This window comes from Malurus melanocephalus, unplaced genomic scaffold, assembly GCF_030028575.1.
Source record: "Malurus melanocephalus ecotype Western Australia unplaced genomic scaffold, MMel_1.1 scaffold_563, whole genome shotgun sequence".
Lineage (NCBI taxonomy): Eukaryota > Metazoa > Chordata > Aves > Passeriformes > Maluridae > Malurus > Malurus melanocephalus.
In genome coordinates, this window is record NW_026623795.1 from 258,851 (window position 1) to 284,276 (window position 25,426).

The 25,426-nt window shown below is 39.4% G+C and overlaps 1 protein-coding gene across 5 annotated transcripts in view; it reads left to right on the forward strand.

Annotated features, from left to right (window-relative positions):
* Positions 1-14,836: 14,836 nt before the first annotated feature.
* The window catches only part of MTUS1 (microtubule associated scaffold protein 1), a 119,841-nt gene continuing 109,251 nt past the window's right edge, over positions 14,837-25,426 (forward strand). For 2 of the 5 annotated variants that reach the window (XM_057382292.1, XM_057382294.1), the window contains exon 1: positions 15,432-15,518. The gene's annotated coding sequence lies outside the window, so the exon portion shown is untranslated. Of the gene's footprint in view, positions 15,213-15,427; positions 15,519-25,426 lie in introns of those variants that run through there. The other 3 variants (XM_057382291.1, XM_057382293.1, XM_057382290.1) reach the window with 3 other exon arrangements.

The window sequence follows — 25,426 nt, forward strand, 5'->3', positions numbered from 1 at the left end:
CTTTTTCTTGATGTATCAATCTGTGCTGGTGATTTCTAGTCTTTAGCACATCCCTGTACCCATGCATGAGAGAGCAAATGAGCTCTAGAACTGCTTATTTTGAACTTTAATTAGTTACACCAAATTACATTCGGTATCTGAGAGGAAGGCCTATTACCCTACATGCTGTATGTGTGTAAGGGGTTGAGGGGGAAGGGAGGAAGAGAGAGACAGAGAGAGAGAGAGAAATTCAACATTAAAACAGAAAATCTGATAAAGTATTCTTATTCAAATTTATTACAGARCTTCAAATGGGTTCCTATATAACTATACATGCATCTGTTGGTATGGGTTATTAATAATGTGATGGAAGTTTTGGARTAGTTAAAAAAAATGTTGTAAGTACAGTGTTTCCCATAATGGTTTTCAAATTCTTTTGCTACTCTAAGAGAAGAAAGATTTAATTATTTGGAAAAAAGTCTGAATGTCATTATGTAGAAATCGTAAAAGGATCTTTAGTTTTTCGCAGGAAAATGGAAAGATTAAYGCATAGATTTGCAGAGTATGAAGGCAGATCATATTCCACCAAAATRAAAGACAAGGAGGATTTATATACAGCAAAGTTGGATCTTTAGGACACAAAGRAAAGACTCTCAATATGTACAAATTGTGGTCATAAAATCTGTAATAAATTTTTTAATGTACTGCAGCATAAATTCATCCTCTTTATTTAAAGAACACTAATGAAATCTTTTGGCCAAGTTAGGGTGCTTTTGACCTGATGTTGTGATGTAAAATTTGACTCCCTTTCTATACTGGAAATCATAAAATAAAGAAGAATCAAATCTGTCTTTGTACATATTTTAATGCATTTATATGTTTACTTGGACCGAATGCTCTTCAGAACAAGGAAGCAACTAACATACTGTCAGCAATATGCAAATATTGTATTTAATTACCACCACTCTTCCATGGCCTTTCTTTGTGCAATAAATCTTTCTGGCCACATGAAAARCATGTGAAAGTGTTGCAATTCAAAATGGTCATATAATTGTTTCTAAATAAATAAACCATTAATCTTCAAAAAAGAAGTTTTAATAGCTACCAGACAAGACACAAGCTTGGAAGAGAATTCTTTCCTCTGCCAGGCTTGCCTGTTCACATTAATTTATTTCCTCAGCAGGTACAAACATGTCCTAAATAGTCTTTATTCTTACACAATAGCAGAACAAAGGCCAGTTCATTTGTTCAGGTGCTAGACAGAACATAACTCTCAAACAGCTGAGAATGAATACATACTAYAGATCTTATAACCCAACAGAAAAAGAATAAGAATTGAGGAAATAACAACGAAAATGTTCTGTCAGTCATGCTAATAAAGTACATAATGATAGCAATGTGGAATSAAAAATGTATCTTGTAATATCTTGTTCAAGGGTAACACTCTTGTATTTTATTTCAGTGTTCTTGCATTTACTCAACATACTGGGGATTAAAAGAATGGAAACCACAATCTAAGTTGAATTAAATGAGCAGTAACAGAGCCTTTTGTGTTACAGCATTTGTTTTCCCTAGGATGGCTAGAATRCATTGATAGAGCTGAGGTACTGCAGTCTGGCCTACTGCTTTCCAYTGGAGATTGTCTTCAGCTCTACTAYCTTGATACAGTCTACTTCTCCCCACCATGCCCAAAACTGTTCCTTCTTACACCAATTCCTGAATGCSTTTTGTAAATACCACACTTTGTTCTGTCAGAGCTGCTACTTCTTGCCCTTGAAATAGTAAATCCAGAAAGGGGATTCGGACCACARGTTGCTAGGTCTGTGAACGTTTCTATCCTGTTCTTCAGCTCACTCCTCATTAGTTCAAAAGAATTAAAATRCAGCTTTTTCTTCAGTAGTATGTTCTCTTTGACAGTTGTAACAGAGGTAGAAAGAGCAGAAGTATCCAGGGAAGTATYCTGTATCTATATTTTGAAAAAATTCCACTGCTGTTTCGGTTTTTAAAAATTGTTTATGAAAGTCAACTTAAAAAGCAAAAATGGAGCCTTCAGAACCAGGAAGTACTTTGAAATGAATATGAGTATGAATTTCCTCAGCAGGTCTGAGAATTGGGAAATTGGTAAGGCTTCAAACATTCAGCTAAAATCCATATGCAAGGTATCCTCAGAGGGAGGTTCAAATTTTTGTTCAASTACTTCTTCAAAGAGGGTATAAAACTTTACAGTGATAGTGGGTTTATGGTACTTAATTAGGCTTTTTTCTGCTGAATATATGATTCATCAAAAATTCTTCTTTTCCAAGTACCTCAGGGCCGTCATAATCTTTGTTTAGTGCAGGATGAAATCCAGCTTTTCATTGCTACATCTTCAGTTAACTAAGACAGTTCTTCTTAATCCCCCCTAATGCTAAAAAGATTGCATCAGAAACATAATGCTGATATAAAAACACTGAATAAGCAACCTTGGGGCCAAATTAATGTATGTTCACTTGCAAAAGAAGGAAAACATGGCCTTTGCAGAMAAACCCCAAGCAAACAATCTTGTACCTCTTTTTTTTCTGTTCTTCTTCAGCAAGTCATAATATATCTGTGTATAAGTTCCTTTTACCTGTCTCTCCTACAGGAATAAGATTCTTTTTTTTTATTATTCCAGTCCTAATGACAGTCAGATTAAAGACCTGTTAGTCATACTTTGCATACCTGTGACCGTCTGGCTTAAGGAACCTGGGTAGCTCTGAGTTTCTGCAGAACCCAAGCAAGGGTTCCAAGCAGCTAAATGATGTTCTTAAGGCTCCTAAAATGGCAGTTGTGAGAACAGACTGGATTGAATTGTTTAATGAATGTACTACMCAACACTATGGGCAGGAAGATAAACAGATTTCTCTTACAGGTAAATGGTTCTCACAAATGGTTATCTCAATTTCAGTGCATCCAGTTTTGTTGTCCTTGCAAGAGATCATAAATTTCAATCCACAGTCTGTCATGTAATTGCAAAATTATATTGCCATGGGAGCTCCTGGTCTGGCACTTTATGCAACATGCTAGTTCAATGCTGAACACAGGAAAGTGACATATGAGCCAAAATGCTTTTATGTTAGTGATATCCTGCACTAGATGGTGCTCTGTACGTGGGTTTTCTTAGGCAATACCACATTTGTAACCTAGTATCTTTCTCCTGATTAAGTTAATTATTAAACGCTAGAAAACAAGTGAAAAATATTTAGGTGTCTTTAAYTAGTCCTTAACTATTTTTTCTTAGTAATACATGGGTTCCTAAGAGTACCTAAACTGTAGAAATTCACAGCATCTAATTCTCTTGAGGTGCAGCTCATTCAGGTAGTTAAATTATGGTTCCTTTATTTTTAGAAGTCTCCCATTACAACAGTAGTTTGTGTCTTCTGATGATTAGGAAGCAGAAACAAAACTGTGCAAATTACAAACACTGCTTGAACTAACTTATCTGCACTATGGCATTCCTGCTATGATTCCTCTACTGCTTTTCCCTGCTGGGATCTCTTTAATTTTTCACATCTCAACTACCCAAAAATTCAAKGGAACTTCACTGTTGTGAGTCCCATCTTTATATCATAACACTAATAAAACAGCATTTGAATGTTTCTTGTGATCAAGAAACTGAGATTAAGTGAATACTTGTGGCACCAACAGCATGAAGTGCCTGCTTGGGTTATACCGAATTCACTGCAGGGACAACAGGAAATYGAACTTCTGCCAAAATGCCATACACACCTCAGAGAAAAGCTTCCTCACTGAAACGGCTGGGTTATTCATGTGGTATTCAGCAAATACACAGTTCATGCTGCATGCTCAAAAGTCTTGTAAGTCTTACTCTGTAGGTTACTATCCAGTTTGAGTTGTTAATGCTTGCAATGTTTGCAGTCACTTTGCCATGTGATAAAGGGGACTTTAATGATTGCAATGTATATATTTTTTTAAATTTTCTAGTAACTCTGAGTATCTCATTTTAAATATATCATGGAAGTCTTTGAAATAAGACTTTCAAATTGTTCCAGTCTTCTGTCACTAAATCCTACCTTTGTTACCAGGCATGCTTAATTAAAGATCTCAGCACAGTTCTCATCTGTTCCTCTTAGTGCCTTTTCCTAACAAGGTTAAAAACCTTATGAATTGGTTTCACTAACCCTCTGACTCAGTAAAGAAAACAGAAAAATCATACCCATCTGAAAGAACATAAGCCACTCATGCTAAAATTTCTARGCAAAAAGCTCTAGGATACCGAAGGAAGGGAAGGGCTTCCTTCTTATGTTTACACAATCTGAATAAAACAAGTCATTAATAATACAACTTGGGGAAAAAAAGTCCTTAAATATTTGCAATCCATGRCAATAACTTTAAATTCTACTTTCTATTTCCCTTTAACTTTCAASATTAAACTAAAGCACTCAAGCTACTAAATTTCATAGAAAAGTTTCATATATAGCATAATAACTGGACACATATCCTGCTATGTAATTTTAAACTTCTTTTTTTCTCTTCCCGAAAGAATTAAGTAAATTAATCTCATGCAAATAAACTGAGTCCAGGAAAGTTACACGGGGGATTAATTAGGCATGTCATCTGCTTCTCAAGCAGCTCATTTATATTGTATCTCAAAGAAAACATAGCTTTAAAAACAGACCTTTTCTGTTAATGTACTTTCTCATTAAAAAGGTATCAGCCACATACATTATTTACTATTCTATAGTGAATGTAGCCCTGTTAGTCTGTATGTACTCTGYAATTCATCACATACTAATGATCAACCACCTTCTCTCGTGTCACCAGAACAATAAAAATATCTGTGTATGTCCAGAGAGAGCTCGGAAGAGCTATAGTTAAGAAAGCAAGAGAGAAATGGCCCATGACATCTCAGATGTACTCGTTGATGCATGTGGTAAGATCTATTCCCTAGAGAGGTCACATGGTATCTTTGTCATTTGTACACTAATTAACCCTCAACCCCAAAATTCAAGTGAAATGAAGACATCCTGCAGCTCTTCAAAAGACACCACCAGAAAAGAYCAGGAATGAGCAACAGGCTGTCCAACATAGGAAGAGCTCCTGACAGAAATAAGAGTTTTATGAATTCACTGTTGAGATCTTCTGGTATATCACACAGTGATTGCAGGGAAATAATACAGATGTCTTTAGAGAACAGCACCACCRTAATGATTTCAGCAGGTGAAATAGAATTTAAATGCATATTTACTTTTGGTTCGTATTTGATGGGCAGCCTCTTCACGTAAGATAGCTTTACAGAAAATACTCAACTCTGTATCCTWGACTTCTCTCACTAAATGCTCTAAGCAGAAACTACAAAAGATTGCCTGTTTCACAAGGACAGATGCCACATTATAGTCCTTTATAATATCAGTCAGGACACTGATACTTTTGATGAACATAGAGGAAGCGGATGTCTGGCAGCTGCCTTGTCTCTGTTGTCTCTGTTACTCACCTCCATCTTTTTTACAGGATCTCCTTTCAGCTGAATAGTGCTGGAACCAAATATGTAAGATGAGACTTGGGAGAAGTCAGCTGCTAATAAAAGATTCCACTGTCCTTTCTTGCTGACCCACTAATTTAAACAGGAGCAAGTCTGATGTGATATCAGAGAAAGCCTTAATTGAAGTATATTTATGCTTACTCATTAAAACCAGGTAAGTTTCAGCAGACTGCTTCTTGGAAATGCTGTGACACAAACCCTCAGCTACAGATGGTTTTTTAATATGATTTTAAGCAAAGCCTGTATTATTCCCTGAAAGAAAAAAAYTCTGCAGTAGTGTTTATTTCACTGTCTATTGTACCATTCAATCATTGTGGGAATAGAATAAGTGACCAAATGAAAATCCCTTCTTTGAGACATAGAGATTTTGAAAGCAGTGAAAATCTGGAACCTTCTGACTTATGAATCCCATTTTTTAATATGAAAAACAAGTCCCAAATATACATTTTTTTCAGTTTAAGAAGTGAAACCTAGAATTTTAAATATAAAAGTGAACATTAAAAGTTTCCCCCACCACCTCTGATGTTCTCTAAATCATGTAGCAAATGTCATTTAATTATTTCATACTATYCTCTTGTATAATGGGAGTATCTTTTAAACATTTTACAGGTTTACTTTGAAACCTCTTCAGGAAACATGCAATTCAAGAATTGTATTTTATTCTATTATTAACCTAGGTTAATAGTTCTTCTGATCCTCATCTATAATCAGAAATCTTCAGGTTTTCTACTAGGATAAAACCTCATTAGCAGCAGTTTCTAAACTATATCTGACCTACGAAGAGAGGTTAAGGCTTCTGTGTACTCTTCACATATAGATTTAAGGTAGGAGAATGGTTTCTTTTCAGCAGCACTTTACACAATAATTCAGTCCCTGGGAGAGATGTACTGCTCAAGTATTTCAAAGTATATTTAAAATGACCACAATTCTCCCTGAACAATTACCTTTGCTAGCCTACATCCAAGCTGTGTATGTAAAAGAAAGATGTGCTGACTGTAGCAAAAGGCTCCACTATACTTAGCCCTTATTGTCTTTGGTTTCTGGACTGGCAGGATTAATTAAGGAATTCTGCAGCTTTGACTTCCAGGGAGACAGCAGTGCTGAAGAGGAGGAAGTAATCAGCTCTGGTTGGCACCACCATCCATTATACCAATATTCACAGAGAYGGGGTCAGTAACTCTTAATAAGAACACTGCCTGTTATAGCCATTTTAAAACTGCAAGCTTCTCATTGTAAATGGCAAATGAAATCCAGAAGTACAAGTTCAGTATGATATTTYAGTCAATTTTCTATGATACATAAAAAGTAGGAAAAGAAAGCATACAGGGATTCCTTGGGGAATTCTAATCATTCTAGCTTAGAAAATGCTATCTGTTACCACAGTTTCCATTTGAGGCTGTGGAAAATTATGCAGACTGACAAATGCCCATGAAYAGGAGGTTCAGCAAGAAATTGTGGTTAAGGAGGGCGCCATGTGGGACAGCAGGGATGAATATTCTTCCGCTGCACATTCCAGCTCTGACTCAGAAGCTTGTCACAACAGAAAATATGTTTTTTATAATTCTTATAGTGCTAATTAACTGACTTCTGCTTTCAAAACACTCTAACACTGTGTCTTAGTGACTTATCTATGTGCTAGCTTTAAGTTCAGCTATAAGAAAGCATGTAGAAACTACTATGTTCATTCCAATTCCAATTTAACTATTCTTTCTACTATCCAGAACTACTGACCTATCAGGAAAAAAGGAACTGAATTTAAATCAACAAAAGAAACAAATTGCCYAGACACTGTTAATGCTAATAATTTTATAATTTTGTACGCTTGATTTTTCCTTTTTTCTTACAGTTCATTATATTTCCAATTAACTCTTAAGACTACACAATAGCCAAAATAACACACCTAAAATATTAATTCAACATTTATCTGTTTTACAAATAACTTTATTTACWTTGTCAGTATGTAATTTCATTACAGTATGAAAAATCAACAACACACATTTACAGATAAATCATACTGAATCCCAGTACTGAAGAGTGCTGTAAACACAATACATACCTGATCTGTCTCATTCACCTGCAGTTTTCCAATAAAATAATGTTGTTCTTATTTCAGATACAYCTCATTCAACACTAATCTTGTCCAGTTTGTAAAGGCGAGTGGCTTGAACCCTAGACAGCACTAAATTTTCTTATGTAAGGTCTGCCCAGCCACTAATACTATGCCAAGAGAAACAGACAGGGTTTTTTTTTCCCCGCAAAGCTTTCTTGGTCCATTACAAGTAGTGGGGAAAGGAAATTAATACATCTGGCCTGTTCTAAGGAAAATAATGATTGGCTTGGAAATGAGTCCATGTTAAGATCTCTGATCTAGGCTGCTATAGAAAACACAGGCTAAAGTGTATCAAGTGCAAATAAGAAACTTATCTCCCTCCCATGAGATTATTTTCCCTCTAAATTCTGTATGTGTTTCCTTACCTTCTTACTTTTGGCTTATTTTACCACCCCAGAAGGGAAAAAAATTCCTACATTTATTTTCAATTTCTTRCTCCCAGTGGATTAATAACATTTCTTTTAAATGACGGGCAGAAAAGACTTGTTTTCTTGTTTTTCCCTGATCTCTTGCTGTCCATTCAGTAACCTTTCATGCATAGAGAGCATCATTCAATTTCAATCACCAAATCAAAAGCATATGCTATCCTTTAATTAATATTTGAATTCATCTGTGTTACGAGAGTATGGGAAATAGGAGAGGAAAGGGTTTCATTCTCCAGTTATCTGAACTTGAGCAATCAGTGCTAAATCCTGMCATAGGCTGCTGCAGCATAGCTTCCCCACARCATTTTGTTCTATCCCATCTCAGYAAGGCTCTGGAGGGGACATCTTGTTGCCACACAGAGCTGGTTTCAAGCTTTTCCTTTCTATTTTGTTGGTGCAAGCTTCTGTTTAGTACACACTACCTTTATAACAATAACTCCCATTTTTCTGTTGTTTCTGTCTTGTTACATTTACTATATTTACTTCTAATTAGGACTACTCCAGTCAGTATGAACAATGTTGTATCTTGCAACATTAAGGTCCTATGTGTCTAATGAAATACACATTCATATACAYAGAGACCTGAAACCCATAGAAACCATTTCTGACAGAACAGGATCTAAGCAAAAATAGTGTGATACACAATACTGCATCAGCTTGTGAGCTCAGAAGTACYATCAAGTTAGCACCTATTAACAACTCACTGAGCATCAGCTGCTCTGCAGAAATTGTCAGCATGTATTACTTTGCATTTGCTGTTAGAAAACCCTGTGCAAGTTAGCTTAGCCTCCTCTCCTGTCAGAACAAGTCACATCATCACATATTTGCTGCTGGCTAAGAGCCTATTCGTCCTCATGTCCACATTTGCCACAGTGCAAATGATACTTGCTAAACCATGCTAACTTAATCTCACATCCAAGCTTCACACTAGGGAGATGCTGCAACAGCAATATGATTTATGTGTTCTTTAATCTTAGAAACATGACAGAAGCAAGAAATATTCAGCACCATTTAAGCAGCTCACCTGCAACAGATAAGAATGGAACTTTCACTTCAGCAATTTTTTTTTAAGCCATAAGGTTTATAGTGAGCTAGTGATGAAACCATGAGAAATAGGAAAAGAAACTATCTGTATGATCTTCTCCTATTAATTTCCCTTACATAAGTCTTAGTGCTAATCATTCTTCTGCAGCCCCCTGTTAACCACAGTTGTATAGCCAAAAGCTTCGAACTGCTCCTCAGGCACATCTCCTAAAGCCTCAGAACCACTTGTTTCCTAGCAAGAGACACTTTCAAATAGGTCTGTGCAAATATTTACTTGGAATTTTATCTTCACCTTCATTTTTCTGCCACAACGGTTCCTTTAACAGAAAAATCCACAGATGGTTCCTCTAACAGAAAGATCTTAAGGAGGACATTTTTTAAAAAAAGCTTGATTTCCCTTAAATTAGGAAAAGAAAACCCACCAAACCCTAAAAAAAAAAAAAAAAAAAAAAAAAAAAAAAAAAAAAAAAAGATAAGAATGTGTTGTGCAGTCTCTAATAGCTGGTTTATCTCCCACTTCTCTAGCCTTCAGACTCATCTGCCAGCATCTTGCTTGGAGAACCCCTCCACTGTCTCCTCTTATTTGTTATCAGGTGCCACAGAAATTTATTGTCAACCATTGCCTCTTTATYGCATCAAATAGCCCCATCAGTTAGCATCTCCTGGCACTTTTTTCAAGGTCTCTTCCTCTCTCTCTCCTTTGACCAAATCACTCATCTCATTAGTGTTCTTTTGGTTATTTAAGCATCAGCTCCAGTTCAGCATGACTGAAAACTAGGATTGTAAATGTTCTTTCTGTTCAGTCATTTCTTGACATCTACAAAGAGCACCACTACTCTCGTAGGAAGTGGGCAGGTTTGACTGGAAATATTCACATTGTGGCAACACATGAATCTCTCTAATATCTTCACATGGTCTGTGTTTTAAACCTTTCCTAGCAACCATTCTCCCAGCCAGTATACTTTTGCAAGGTTTAGCCTACCTTCCCCGTTGACTTGAGAAAGACAATTAAATTCTCAAATGTACTCACATGGACTGAAGCTACTGCGTGAAGGGTCACGCTGCTGGTTCATCACGTTCACTATATAATGCTCTCTTCCCACCTCTCCTCGTTCCCGAACAGACAACTAACTATATTTGGGTTTTTTTCCCCATAAATCTGCTTATGTGAAAGTGTGTKTGTTTCCACAGGAAACAGTATATGCAGAAAATGTCAAGGTGTAACACTATATACAGAACAGTTGTCATTCTGCACATATCTATATAAACTCATTGAAGTGACATTAAAAAGGGGGAGGGGGGGAATCAGTCCATTTTTTATCTAACTAGGAAAGAAGAATAACACACATATTTTCAATCACAAATAGCAGAAAGGAAAAAACCTGTCTTGATTTCTTGACATATTCATAGGAATGAAGCCGTTAAAGAGGTATTTTACCTCTACAGAAGATGAAACTTACGTTAATTGCCACTAGAAAATGCTTCCTAAAATTATTGAACAGATTTGTTCTTATGAATTGTGATAAAAACCATGAACCAATTCTTTAATGTCCATTTAAGAGTAATGGCAGGAATAAATAATTAATAACACCTACAATGTAGAGGTTTATCCAACAGATAATGGTCATGAAGGGAAGAGTTTATTACATTACAGAATCAGAYAAACTGCAATTAGTCTAATTGTTAGAATGTTTAGAGTATTTTCTAGTTCTTCACCAGAGCTGCCTGTAAGTAGGTCTGAACCTTGCYTTACTTGAAAGCGTATGAAAAAATAACTACACATGTAACTAATTTAGCCCAGAGATCTGTGATCTCTTCACCAGTACTTTTTGTGACGATATACACAGACTGTCTGAATGTTTTTTGAACTGTGGAGGAAAAATACCAAGGTTTCTTAGAATGATGTTACTTTTAGCTGTTAAGGGTAAAATCATCAGCAAAATTACAAGATCAAACCCAAATTAGTATCCAAAGAAATTTTCAACATTTTCAGCAGGACTACTCTATGATTTTCTCTGGCATACCTCACTGGTATGTTGTCAAGGCAGTAGGTATACAATTTAATTCAAATAAGTAATATGAATGTGAAGTTTGTGGTAAAAAAAAAAAAATCAAGAATATTCATTAGTAATTGTGTTTCAGAAGATAATGAAGACTTTTWACTGTGGTGCAATCCTTTTCTTAAACCAAAATTGGCACTGGCTAGCAGAAAGGTTTGCTTTGTATTAATGGAGTAGTTTAAATGTTGTCTGCATAAGCATAGAGGAGCAGTACTTACCASTTGCCAAAGAATTTGAATACAGTTATCAACATTCATCACTAGCCCCCTCTCCACCTCAAAAAAAGTAAAAAACATCATCACAACAGAGTGTTTTAACCTCTAGCCTGCAGGAATTTCATCTGACAGAAGTCAGCCTCCTGATGCCAGAGAAKCACCCATGAGCACAACGCTGTGTAACATAAACAAATCCACAACATCGTATTTTCCCAAATACAGCCAGGCTAAGACTTATCACAGACTRTAAATCCACCAGAGCCAAGCTGTTGCAGTGTTAAGAGCTGCAGTCCCCAAGCTCTGGCACCAGTTTGCTATCCAGGAGCCCACAGCTTGGGGCTGTGAATCCCTGCTCMCCACCACACCAAGAGCAGGCAGTACCTTGGACCAGAATCTCCAGTAAGTACTGTGAGAAGCACCCCAGCTGTCAATTACTGACACTCCAACTGCAGCCCTCTTGGCATCTAAAGCATTTAATTCTTGAGTTAGGTTTCAGCAGGGTCTGCACTTAGATTTTGGCATTTTTCAAAAGCATGACAGGAGGAAGGTGAGGTTCTGTCAGCAGCTAAAGAGGCAGATGTTAGACCTGGAGGGTCATGAGGACAACAGTGAYGTCCTATTTGACCTCCCAGGAAATTCCCTACATCACCAGGCCAGAGACTAGCTGGGAGGTATACCTTTCATTGTGCCTGCTGAAAGTCTGTTATTCTGAACAAACTAATCCACATTCATTGGACCAGGGAAGCAAGGCATCACTTTGCAATGCAACAATTAAGGTCCCTAGCTGGGAGCAGGGAACTTTAAATTTCAATCCCTATTACAACACTGCTTTTCTGGCCAATTACCATAYAATATTAAAGTACATAAGCAACCTCTAAGAGCCAGGAACAGAAACTGAGTTCCATAATAACCTATTCAAAACCATCCATTACCCTGGATAGCAGCAGGACACAGACTCGGTCATCCTGTGCTGCTGCATTTTTAGTGTTATTGATACTCAAGTTACCTGGTACTATTTCAAATTATTTATACCTGCAGCAGTCATATATATTATTAAAGACAGACATATATTCATCTTGGAATATGAATGTACCTGAAAGTATCTTACAGATGCATTTGTGGAACCTACTCCTGACTAACTCCTACTGAAAAGAAACACGGAAATAAAAACCTCTTATTTAATTAATTTATTCTCCTTTCCCATCTATTCTGATATTCACCCCTTGCTTTGGTGTCTCCAATKCTTTCCCATGCTTTATTCTACTTTGTGGTCCAGGTTACTTCCCCCCTTTTCATCCTTTGTCTTTCATTTTCCTTTATTATCTAAGARATTTTGCTTTTCTTCCCCCATCTTTTTTATTTCCTTCCCTTCAATTTCAACATTCAGTGACATGATTCTGCAGTCTTTCTTCTACATTTMTGAAACTCAAAAATGCATGGACCAGAAAACCTGAAGAAAAAAAAAAGRCAGAGAAGCAAAAGTAATCTCATTCTTATCTCATTTAAAAATAATATAAGTATGTGGTTTTCAATTTAATTTTTTTTCTTGATGACTGCTGTATGAAAGATTTAGACAAACAGCAAAACGAGGAAAAATTAAAAAGCCATCAGAGTGGAATGGTTGCAGCGAACGCTGAATGAACTGTGATCTTTGGCAGGATAAAGATCAACACCACAAGCTTTCAGCTGTAGCGATCAGTCGATAGTTTCCAGACCATCCCCACGGTGACAAAGACAGAGGCATTTTTAAGTTGTAATTGAGATTAGCCTTGATACATACAGYTGGAGCCATGCCTATGCAAAAAGGCTGGCTATGTAAACTATCTATCAGTCAGTTTCACATGAGCAGTAATCTAATGACACCACAAAAATCTCACGATGTCCCTGGCTCCACACATTCAGCCGCAGCAACACTCATGCCAGGGTGCTTCAGCTGGGCTACTGAAACGTTTGCCTCCCAAGATTTGGAGCACATATAGACTCTCCTGGAGCATCCAAGTTTTGTATAATGCTCAGTATTGTAGCCCAAAAGCAGTCTTGCTCTGATCCAGCTTACCAGATTTGCAGTCACATGCTAACTGAAAACCCATACATAGTAGTATAGACTCCAGCATACTTTGGATAAAGCCCATGAAGACAAGATTGCTTTTCATGGATGGGAATAAAACATTTTGTTTGTTATTACTAAGCTAACCACAATAAAAATAAATAGTTCTCTTTCATGTGGTGATGAAACAAAGCAATCATGCTCTATTCCTTTTTTAATTATTAGGCTGAAAGATTCAGTGTCTTCTTGGTATGTTTAATTCTGAATCATATTCATCACATATATAAATAGCCAGCAACTGTATATAGTAGAGGAGAGCAGAGAGGAAGGTCATGGAATTAGCTTGATGTCAAGAAAGCATTTCCTGTGGAGTCACCAAATCCTCCTGGATACAGACTCCTACACTGGCATAGAGGGAGCCTGAAGGCTCTTGTGCCCTCATGCACCAGGCATGCTGGGATGGCTAAGTTGTCTCCACCCTTGCTGCCATTTGGAAGCTTCTCCTCTTCACACATCACATGGGCATAACTTACGTCTTGGGGCTTTGTAATGAGTAAAAGATTTTTCCTCTCTGCCTCATAATACAGGCAGTGCCACCACTGTGAAGACACAACTTTAGTGCCAAATACCCAGGCAGCTACTCCATTGGGCAGGGAGATTACCATAATATGAACCTTCTCCACTGAAATCTCAGTGGACAGATCCTGGAGGGAAGTGCTGGCTCTACTACTGCTGAAATCGAGGATGTCGAGCATAAAGAAGTGGCAACAAATAATACAATGGACAGAGTGCTAAAAAGAGTTATAGCCGAGTTAAAAGTTGGGGCCASTCACCAAACTCACACTCTTTGTGTTTTGTTTGCATTTATAAACCATTCTGCATAAACACAAACTTATCCCAAGACTACCACTTGCACCTTAGGCCAATAACAAAATTATGCTTGAACCTCCTGGGGCTTTTTCTTGTAACCTGGACATTGCCTTACTGTTGTTGCACTCTGCTTCGCAAACCTCAGACCCATGGCAGCTCTCAGCCGACTTCACAGAATCATCGAGGTTGGAAGAGACCTTTACGACCACCAAGTTCAATTGTCAACCCAGCACTGCCACTGTAACCACTAAAGCAGGCGACAGATCCAGACACCTCTTAAGCATCTTCAGGGGTGATGACTCAACCACCTCCCTGGGCATTGCAATAGGTTGCAGCAACATCGCAGACACAAACTTCACTTCCCCGCTGCCTCATTCGGGACGGCAGCAGTGGGCACACGAGCGAGCCAGCCGGCTCCCGCAGCACCCTGGGGCGGGAGCGATGGCAGCCCGGCACGGCGGGGGCAGGGCCCKGCCGGGGGAATGCGGCCCGGCCGGCCCAGGCGCTGCCTCGGGCGGGTGATTTAGCCCAGCTCTCCAGCACCGGGGCATCCCACGGCTTCTCACCCCATGCGCCGGCCGTGAAGCCACACGCGGTTTAGGAACTGAAAGGAGRCCAGGCAGGTTTTGTCGCCGTCGGTTGCGAGTTTAAACCAGAGCACCTTGCCCGGCTGGAGCAAGGTCACCGCCTGTCCTGGCTYGCCCAGGGATCCCACGTCCGCCGGACTCCGCGGCCCCCGGTCCCGCCGACAGCCCCCAGGAGGGGCGGCTGCCTCTCCGGTTGCCRCGGCCGGATCCTCCTCTATCCCGTGCGGTATTTTTAGCCGCTGACCCAGTTCCCCCGGTCGGCTACCTGCGCCTCCCTCGCCGCCCGGCCGGGCCCCCCCGCCGACAAGCGCACCGCCCAGGGCCGGCCTGGCCCCGCGGCCCGGCCAGCGCCAGGTGAGCGGAGCGGAGCGGAGCGCGGGGCTGCTGCGGGGCAGGTGCGGCCGGAACACGGCGGCGGCGCCTCGCTCAGGACGGCGAAGAGAGGGCGCAGCGTCGCTGGAGGAGCGCAGCCCGGGGCGGGGGAGCCGCACACGCCGGCCCGGCGGCGCTGGAGAGGAGCGGGCGGGCTGGAGCGGGAGCGGCGCTGCCGGGGCCTCCGCGGGGGCGGAGGGGGGGCGGTGCCGGCGGCGAGAGCGGCTGCGGCGCAGTTTTCTCCAGCGGCGCCGATCTACAAGTGAGGGGCAGCGTGTGAGCGCCGCCGTAAGTGCTGACTTCTTATTTTTACGAAAGTGTGAGTGCCCCTCTTTCTCCCCTTCCTTCTCTTTCTATGCTCGCTGTCTCGGCCAGGACTTCCCGGGGCGGCCAGATAACGGGGCACAGAAGCGTAGCGGGGCTGGAGCTGCCCGGGCGCCGAGGTGCCRGCGGGGGGAAGCGGGTCACTGCCGCCGCTCCGTCCTGCTCCAACTTACTTTCCTTCTTTTCTCCTTGGCGATTCTCGCCCGCGCGCCTCTGCGGCCCCGGCGAGGTGAGGCTGAGCCGCGGCCTCGGGGTGCAGCGCAGGTGCGGCTGCAGCGAGGCCCGCCCTGAGGGGCCTTTCCCCTGGGCTGCGGGGAACTTCGGAGGGCCCGAGCTGTGTGTTTCGAGTTTTCGATCTTGGGAGATAAGGAAATTGTATATTTCTGGAGTAGCTTTTTTAACCTAGATGAACACTGACACCGTGATTGAAATGTTTGAAATATACTACAACTTGCTCTCGTGCAAGAGTGCTTCAGTCTTGCGCTACGAGCACGAGCACTCCTGAGATTTTTAAAGGAGTATTTTTAATGCTYGCTCCTCTGCATGCTGCTATTTATACCATGCAAGGTTGGCAAGGAGAGRGGAGCCAGAGTTTGAAAAGGACATTGAGCTTTAACTTGATACCATTGTTCCAAGGCCAAGGCGAGAGAGTTCTTGCTTTATGCTTGCGATGTGGTTGACAGTACAGCTTGTTAAACCCCACACCAGGGGATTATCTGAAAGATGAAGTCTCACACTGTGGCAGATGCATGACTTTCACTTAGACAGGTAAAATAAATCATTACAGGTCACTGCCTATGCATTGTAAGGTCTAAGAGTAGCTATAATGTAAAATACTGTTAACACTAAGTCTAACAAATTGGATGATATTTATGTGGTTGAATATATATATTCATGAGTAATTTCTTTTTGCTTTTTTCTGAATTAATTCAACACACAATAACATTTCCCTCTCTAAAGTGAGAAGAGATAAGCTTTTCATCTAGTGAAACGTAAATTTTGGGAATAGATAAGCTTTAACCTTCATTATTTAAATCACTAAGATTTTCAGAGTGGATAACTAATATGATGGGTCTCCCTATATGGTTTGCTGAATAAGACAGGTATTAACAGTTGTTTATTCCTTGTGACATGACTGTGCTCTGGTGGAACTGCAGAGCAGCATTGTAGCGGCTGGCTCGCGTGACTCCTGACCAGCCACTGGGGTTAACTTAGTTCTCCTAGTGGTAATTATCGTGGGTGAGCAATTGGYTGCATTTGAGCTCTGTTTTTATGGATTGTAATTGGACGTGTGGTAACAAGGCCATACTTAAAATTCATATAATCACTTTTAAAATATTGCAGAGCTCTGACTTCTGGCTGAGATCAGCCTGCTTCAGAACTGTGGCTGAAGCAGTGATCATAATCTGGTAAATCTGACTCTAAAACTTTACCTAGTGTCATTTTCCATTCGGTGTAAACATTKTTCTGTATGTAAGCATTCCATAACTGGAAAATATTTGAACAAATGTTATACTTTTAGTAGCTAGCCCCTTAAAATGAGTTTTATTATCTTTTTGAGCTGTTACGGTTCAGTAAATAGGAAGCTTTACTGTTGGATGCATAACCATTCCTTATTCTCATGTGGTTTGCTTAGTCTTACAGCTGAAATCAATATCTGAGAATTGACTAACAGCAGAAGTGCGGTGTGGAGGCCTTGAAAAAGRCAGACTGGGACAGAGTAATGATACTCTGAATGCATTTAGGGCTTCGCTTTCTAACTCTTGAATTTTGTGGTTGCAACCACACATGGAAGAAGTGGGTTTCGTTTTTAGGAAGAGCCAGGATCCTTGTATGAAACTGTCAACTTTAGGGAGGCTTTTTTTTTTTTTTTTAATCTTGCAGGACTTACTGTTGAGCTGAGATTTAACATGTCAGGTAGCTAATGGTCTCAACAATCCAGCAAAATAATTAGTAAGATTTGTAATAAGAGCTGTGGAATGCAAATTTGCCAGCTGATAGTGAGGGACTGATTTTTTCTATCTACAAAAATAAAAACATACTTATGTTTTTATACACATATATGCTCCATATACATGTATATATATGTATGTTTTGTATAGAAATGTGGTATATCGCATATTCMTATAAAATGCTAAAGTGTAGTGCTGCTGTATTTTGATTGTTTGATGCTGAGAGATAATTATGTTAGCAAAAGTGCCACGTGTGGTATGTATGATTCACCAGAAGCTGTTGAAGTGATTGTCTGCCCCAAGTCCCTATTTCTGTTTAAGTAATTTTGTTCCATTCATTCAGTTTCATGATTTCTGATTTCCTTTTTTAATTGGGAAAACCAAGCATTTTAAAAGTTGCCTTTATCCCATTAATTCAGAGGATTACCTGGTGAGTTTGTGGAATGCTTGCTCTACAGAGTAGTTTGGAGTTAAACCTGGAAAAGTTAATGCTCTTTATTCTGCTTTACTTGATTGCATGTGGAAAGAGTGCTTCTTCAATGTTTGTGGTGTGGAACTGGCTGTTGTACGGTTTGCTTTATRCAAACATTAAAGTGAGAATGATAACAGCCTACTTCTTTTTAAGGGAGTGCTTGCACAGTGGAGTTTTTTCCTTTTCCTGATTTATGTACGAATATATGTTTAGACTCAGTAGCTGCTCTGAGGGAAGAATTGTTTTCTGCTTTCCTATTTCCTCTGTTGTTTTGGAGTTTATTCCACAGACTATGCTAAGCATAGGTATGCTTTATCACCTCAAGAAAAAGTCAATGCTAGTTGATAATTTTATGTTCTCCAAGTGAAAAAAATAATATTGTGAATCTTAGTTTCTACTTTGGTGGGCTTTTTCAGTACCAAAAAGTTATATCGGGATTTAAATCATACTGTTCTGTGAGAAACTTCCTTTTTCACATCCCTAGCACTTATATTAACTTGAATTKTATTTCACAGACTCTTCTTCCCTTAAATTAATTGCATAAATCCTTTCATACTAAGYTACCTCAAACTGCTTTAGTTACTTCTCTGTTTAGTTTTTGCATCAGGAAAAATTGAAGCTGCTGTTAGTGGATGGCTTTGATGTGATCTATGCATTGCCCACTAGTATCAACTACCCAGTCTTTGCCATCATTCCTCTTTAGATGATTTCGTTACTTCTGTCATTTTGTTTGGCTTTGTCATAGAATTTATTTTAGCCCCTCCAACTTGGCTAAGTTGCCAGTGTGCTCTTATCAGTCTTCAAATATTTAAAGATTTCAYAATAATATTTCTTTTGCAGTCTTGGGTAACTATTTTAAAAAGTGCAAACTAGCTCATTTTTGCATTTAATATAAATGTGGATTTATGGATTGCAATATAGTAATTGTTCAGGGAAGTGAAACTAGTGGACTCAAGGCAGTGTGAGTCGAGATACTGTAACCCACATTGGATTTTGATGAACTGGTTCCTAGCGCAGACCCCTGTGAAGGTATGTGCAGAGGTTGTCTTTGTGTTCAGAGTGATACTGTACAGCAGAATCCCTGAGGTGGGGCAAAACAGTCAGAACGTGTGTGGTGTAGTGCTTCATTCTAGTGGCTAGTACTCCCAGTATCTAATATCTTTTACTGTGTACTCTCTATACTGCATTCAACAGAAAGAAATAAGACAGCCTTTCTTCCTGGGTCATTTTCATTGCTGTGTTTGCTTCATTCATGTCAGTGGACAAGCTTTCTTCAAGCAAAAATGAAGCAATAAAGGAATTGCCATTACTATGAAAAATATGGTTGTAGATACATAATATGTTTTTTTTTCCCTGATCTCCTGTCAGTGTTTGAAGTCTATATATAGTGTGTTCTGCACTTGTTAGTTTAGTTTAATGGCATTAACTGACACCTGTGGGATCTTGATGGAGTGGTCTGTGAAATGGTGCTCCTTTTTTCTTTGTGAGATCATCTGTAAACCTATGCAACTGGACAAAAAAGAAATTATTTTCATCATTGGACTCCTAAAAGAGTGTGATTGTACTCTTGAATGAGTATGAGTAGTTGGTGCTGCAGGTGTTACAAACTGCATTTTGCATCCATTCATCCCCTGTTGGAGTTGTAGCTGAGGCTGTTGCAGAGAGATGCTGACTTGTAGTGTTGCATTGCAGCAGACTGAACGATCTTGAAGATTTTAAAAAATATGAGGATTGTGCTGCACCATCACTCCAGGAGGCTGTGGGAGCTAAGGGTCTGTATGCCATTGGGCAGTCTGAGCGCATTGTGATGAAGAGTAGGRGCTGATGAATTTCTTGTTAAACAAGAATGACCATGACTTGTCCATCAACTATAGTTTGTGTGCCCTTTCTGACAATTAACATCATGTATCTTTCTTATTTTACTTGATSTTTTACCTGTATGCTTCTGGTGAGTCAAATGTGCTTACTCTTACCTGAGTAGACTATTTCAAGAACATGGTGCAAGGCCATTTTTAAACTGGAGGTGTGAATGGAAGATTCTGCCATGCTGGCCWATACATAGCACATATCCTCTTAATGCATAGTCTATGAGAGTCATCAGTTCTTGGACAGAGTCTGAATTGCTTGCTCTTAATATCTGATTCATATGTTTTAGTGGCACTGAAATATTTATTTTTATGTGATTATTAGAGGTATTTGAAATACCAGTGATGTGACTTTAAAAGAGAAGTCAGGAAGTGCTTTCATAGTATTTTTCTCAGGTTTTTATTTTTCTTTAAAAAGTGCTTTAATTTACAGAATTGCAGTTTGGCTGGGAAATACCATTTTCCAGCCTCCAAACTGAAGTAGTTCTATAGCCTGTGCTAGATCAGGTCAGTCATGGCAGGGTCTAGCTGAGTCCTGAAAATCTGTGGCTGGAGGTTCTGTAACCTGTTTTGGATATTCTAGCAAATAAMTTTGTTCAAGGGAAGAAATCACTTGAACTAGGATGGTTGATGACCCATTTACAGGCTTATAGGCAAATGTTGTTACAGAAGTTAGTTGGCAATTGCACGTGGTTTGGGTACTAAACTCTTTCAGATGAAACACGGAGACCTTAAGGGAAATTGATCTAAAGTAAGCTGTTGATGGCCCTTGCCTCTGAAATTGACAGAGACRCCTCACAATGATCAGGTGATTCATTCTGACTGAGCAGGATTGTAGCTCTCTATTRCAGCCCCAAGTTGCAAGAAGATTGCAGTTCTTCCTGTAGTGCTGTGCAATTTTCTGAATGCTGGTTCCTGYTGTAAGAAAGTCTCATATGCTCCTCTTTGAGCCTGTCCTGTTATCCAGTTGAAGTGTAAGATGTGTAAGATGTCCTTAGCATTGCTTTTAATTTGAGGGGAAAACAATCTGCAAGTTTTCTGTGAGAAATTAGCATGAAACTTGACTGTTTTTAGTAAAATATGGATAAATGGTGAGAAGTTGGAAGATTGCTTTGTGGATATAAGTAATAGATTCATAAAAAATTATTCTGTAGGAAAGTGGCCTATATACAGTGTGTAAATCTGGAAGTCTGTCTGTCTTTGCAAGTTTTATTTAAATTTTTTGAAGGTCTGGTAATCTGTGCTGTGCACTGGTCAGTACGACTTCCACTCTGGAGCAAAAGTGACGTACACAGCTGCTACTTTTAAACTGAGTGTCCAGTTTTACAGACTTAAAAAGGATTGTTTGATTGGAAGTTAGCAAAATCGGACATATTTTTCACTTTGAGTTGCTTTGGTTATATTCTTCTGCTTATTTCATTACTTTTTATGTCTTGAGTTCTGTGTTATTTCATGTCACTTCTCTATAATGGCAGTATTTCATGCTGGTAGTTTTCTTGTGACTGTCTTGGTCTTCAAGTTGCTCAATTATTGCAAACTCATTCACCACAAACAWTTGGAAATAACTGGGGTAGGTGTTCATTTTGGGACATGCTGGTTGATAAATAAAATCAATATGCAGTATGCATCCCAATATTGGGATTAATTATATGAATATTAATTCAGCATTTAATTTATGAATTAGCATAAAACTTTAATGGTATCAGGATGCAGTCCTCTTGAATCGTTGTGATGTGCTTTTGGGAAACACTGAAGAATAACTTGAAATATGGTTTGAAAGGCTTTTAAAACTCCYCTGCCACAGGCAGTGCTTTTTGGACTATCATGTTGTCTGCAATGATGTCATTTGGAGATGAAACTATTCTGGTATTCTATTGTTGGAGTTTTACCTGTCACAGAGCATGAACTTTCCTGGCATCTTCATCACTAGGCTTTATTTAAACACTTGTTAAACCTTCTGCTAATCTGCACTGGTTTTGTTAATACTTAAATTGTGCTCTTTGGGGTTAGAAAACATCACATTTTTTCAAAAAATGCAACTTTCAATGAGTCCCATCATTAAAAGTATGTATAACTTTCCCAGAAACTGGAGAACTAAATGTGACAAAAAGGGAACTGTTGCATCTTGATTTGCTGCCCAGATTTATCTGAAAACTGACTTTTGTTGGTGAAGGAGCTGGCAATTAAACACATGAATGCTCAAATAAACCCAGAAATCCACTAGAGTGAAAGATGGGCTGTTTGAAGAACTAATTCTTGCAGCAAGGTGTATGCAGTTTAAGGGTTTTCACTTTGTGGAATGTGAAAACAAACTTCTATAACTGATCATCTATCTTCATAAGTATACATTATGCTCAGCATTTCRGACTGAAATAGTGTGGTTGTTCAGCTGGTCTCTGAAATAAGCACTGGAATTKTCTTATCATACTGTTTTTCAGCAGAGATCTAACCTGGTTCATTACAAAATCTTCTGCAGAGATTGGCCCACTTACTTGGTGTGCTTGAGAARGTGTCGTCTGTTGAGTTTGATGCCATGTATAGGTTCTCCATGTAAGGCTCAGTGCAGTTTGCTACAGGTGATCTTGTCATACTTTTTTGTTGTTTTGTTTTGGTTTTTTGGTTAGAGCTTTGGTTGAAACTGGATGGTTCTTTGTTCTTCATTGCATGTGGACTTTGTGATTCCTTCTAAAAGGATTGACAGCTTTTGGTTTTCCAAATGTGCTGGTGTTCAAACCATTACTGAATTACTGTATGGCTCTTTTTAACTCCACCTTTCTTTCTGGTTATTGTTTTGAGAAGAAAAAAAAAAAAGAAAAGGAATTATTGTATTGAGCTGCTCCTTTCTACCTTTTGGACGTTAGTCTTCCAGTCTGGCATGTACATGGTTATTTTAGAGATTTGGCTGAAGCTTTAATGGTCCTGTGGCTTCTTTGTTGATGCTGACTGTCTAAGCATGTGAAGCATTGATGCTGCCTCCACTGTGTCCATCTCACACAGGACAGCTCACCTTTGCCACCACTGGTTGATGGCTGTGTGACACAGGCCATTTCTGGATGTACTGGCCTAGCATTTCTTGGCAGCATAAACAGGCTCCATGTGTTGCAGTGTGCTCTCATGTGCAGTGTGCACTGGTTATTGCTTTTCTCCCATCAGTCATCAAGGATTTTAACAGCCAGCCACAGAGTAATTGTCTAATCTTGGGAAGCCTATTGATTGCTATTCCACTATTGCAATCCTRCCTAATTGCAGGCTTGTCTGCCAGTTTCACCTCTGCAAGACGCCCTCAGTGCTGACTTGATTGTTTCATTACCTTGTAGATACCCAGGAGGTATCTACAAAAAATTTCAGAAAATTGGTGTTTCTTTGTATTAGTACTATCTGAACAACTCCCTGTTTCAGGTGTGTTCTCTACCAGATATTTGTAAGTGGACAGCCTATATATGATGCTGTATCCTCTCAGTTATACTTAGGTGTAAGTTTGCACCAAAGAGGATGTTGTTTTGTATACTTTATTTTGTATACTTTGATATAAGCCAAACTTACAGAAATTTATTCTTACTCCTTTATCTTTCAAGCAGTGTGGAAGGAACATGGACTGTTTTTATTGTCTGTGAAATTTCATCCTTTTCAGGCCACTATCACCAGCAGCTGCCATCAGCAGCCTGAAGGTACTGAAAGAAAATCTGTTGGTATGATTCGTAGGTCATATGTGTTTGTCATATGTGACTCAGTTTAATGAATTGGTTGCCAGAATTGTCTGTCTGAGAATTATTATATCACATAGCAGGCAACTTCCTTACCATGCACTTTTTTTGATGCAGTGAGGGTCATTTTATTTGATGTTGAGTTTCAGATATCCAGATTTCCTGATGAGGGATTGCTGGGGTTGTTTCTTTGTGAGCTTTCCCTAAGTGAAAGGAATCCCTCAGACATTTTGGTCTGTTTGCATCCTTACTTGTGTCTCAGTATAGAAGTGTCTCAAAACTACTGATGTTCACTGTAGTGCATCTGTKTTTCCTCTGCTTTGTTTCATTCTCATAAACAGTTCATAGGGCCTGTTGAGGAATTGTTATGGTTGAGTATTATGAAACTGAACTGTCTGGGTGTTGTCTCCTGACACAGTATTATAATCAGCTGGAGCCTTGATGCCAGGAGATAATGATGGAGGTTCTGCAGTCAGCATAGGTTGGTGGCCTAGGGCAGCTGGATTCCTTTAGGCATTTGCACTCTCAGTATCTGCCTGGAAGGACAGCAGAGGCTTGCCAAACAGTTGGGAAGCTCACATACTTTAGCATGTTTGATTCTGTAGTAACAGAATGAATGTTCTTGCTCTGCGCTCATCTAATGAATAACTTCTGATACGGAGTTGTGCAGACCAGTGCTTCACTAAAGATTCTTTGTGCTCTGTAGATCCTTGATATTCCAGTAACAGATAGTACAGACCTTGTGAGCTTAGCAGTTTTTTTAAAAGCTTTTGGTCATCCACTTCATTATGTATACAGCTTGTGGTAAAAGCTTGTTTCTACTTTATTGCACAAGCGCACAGATCAAGATATCTGAGCAGTTTCTGTGTGTGGTTAGGACTCGTTACCTTTCTTTCCCTGCCCTGAACTTTTTGGGTTTGTGTGTCATAGATTTTGTGTAATAAAATGTCCTGCTGCTCAGCAAGTGGGCTCCAAAGTCAAATACCATMAAACTAGTCTTTTGCGTTACAGATTTCTCATAGGTTTCATAATACTTATATTGGGCATAACTAGTACTTATTTGTGCTTCTCTGCTTTAATCAAGGTGCATCTCAACACTTAAGAAATTAGTAAGTCTGGTTCCAAATTTCAGCCAGTTTGAGCTGGTAGTTCATTTAATAGCTTAATTGCAAGGTGATAATTGAATAGGAGCTGCCTTCAGCTTCCTAGATGTGGAGGCTGTATCATTAGACCTTCTGAAGYCTTGCTAAAAGCTGCCTCTACTAAAAGATGTATGGTAGATTTTGCTATTACTTTAACAAGAAACATACTGAGCATGTTTTTTGTTGTTCTTGTATTGGACTAGTTGCTTCCCTTGCTTGCCCAGATGACTGTGGGCCAAGTGGTTCAAACACAAGGCAGTGGTGCATGCCATGTTAGTTGGGGTCTCTGGATGTTTTTCAGTGTTTGGCTTTTTCCACCTGTCCCAGCCAGGACTGTAATTCTTCCCCTTTGTRTCCAGCTATCATTATTTCAGTGTCTCCTGTAAACTGAACTGTTGGCATCACACAGGTCACAGCGCTGTTGTGCTGGTGTGTAAGCCTTACCCTACACCACTGTGCAGTCACAAAAACACATTCATAAAAAATGCACTTTTTAGACAAAATAAGCATTGTGGAGGCCTGAGAGGAGTGACTGTAATGTACTCAAAACTGAGAAGCGTGAAGGTAAGAGATTGCAGTGGTTAGAGCAGCCCTTCCAGCAGAATATTTGACACTTCAGTGGTTTAGCTGGGCAGGTGGGCACGCGTCCAGCCTTTACTCTCCTAGGGGTACCCTGTTGGTAAGGTGTCACCTAAATATAGTAAGCATGTGTGGTAGGGGTGTTTTTTTCCCTTGCA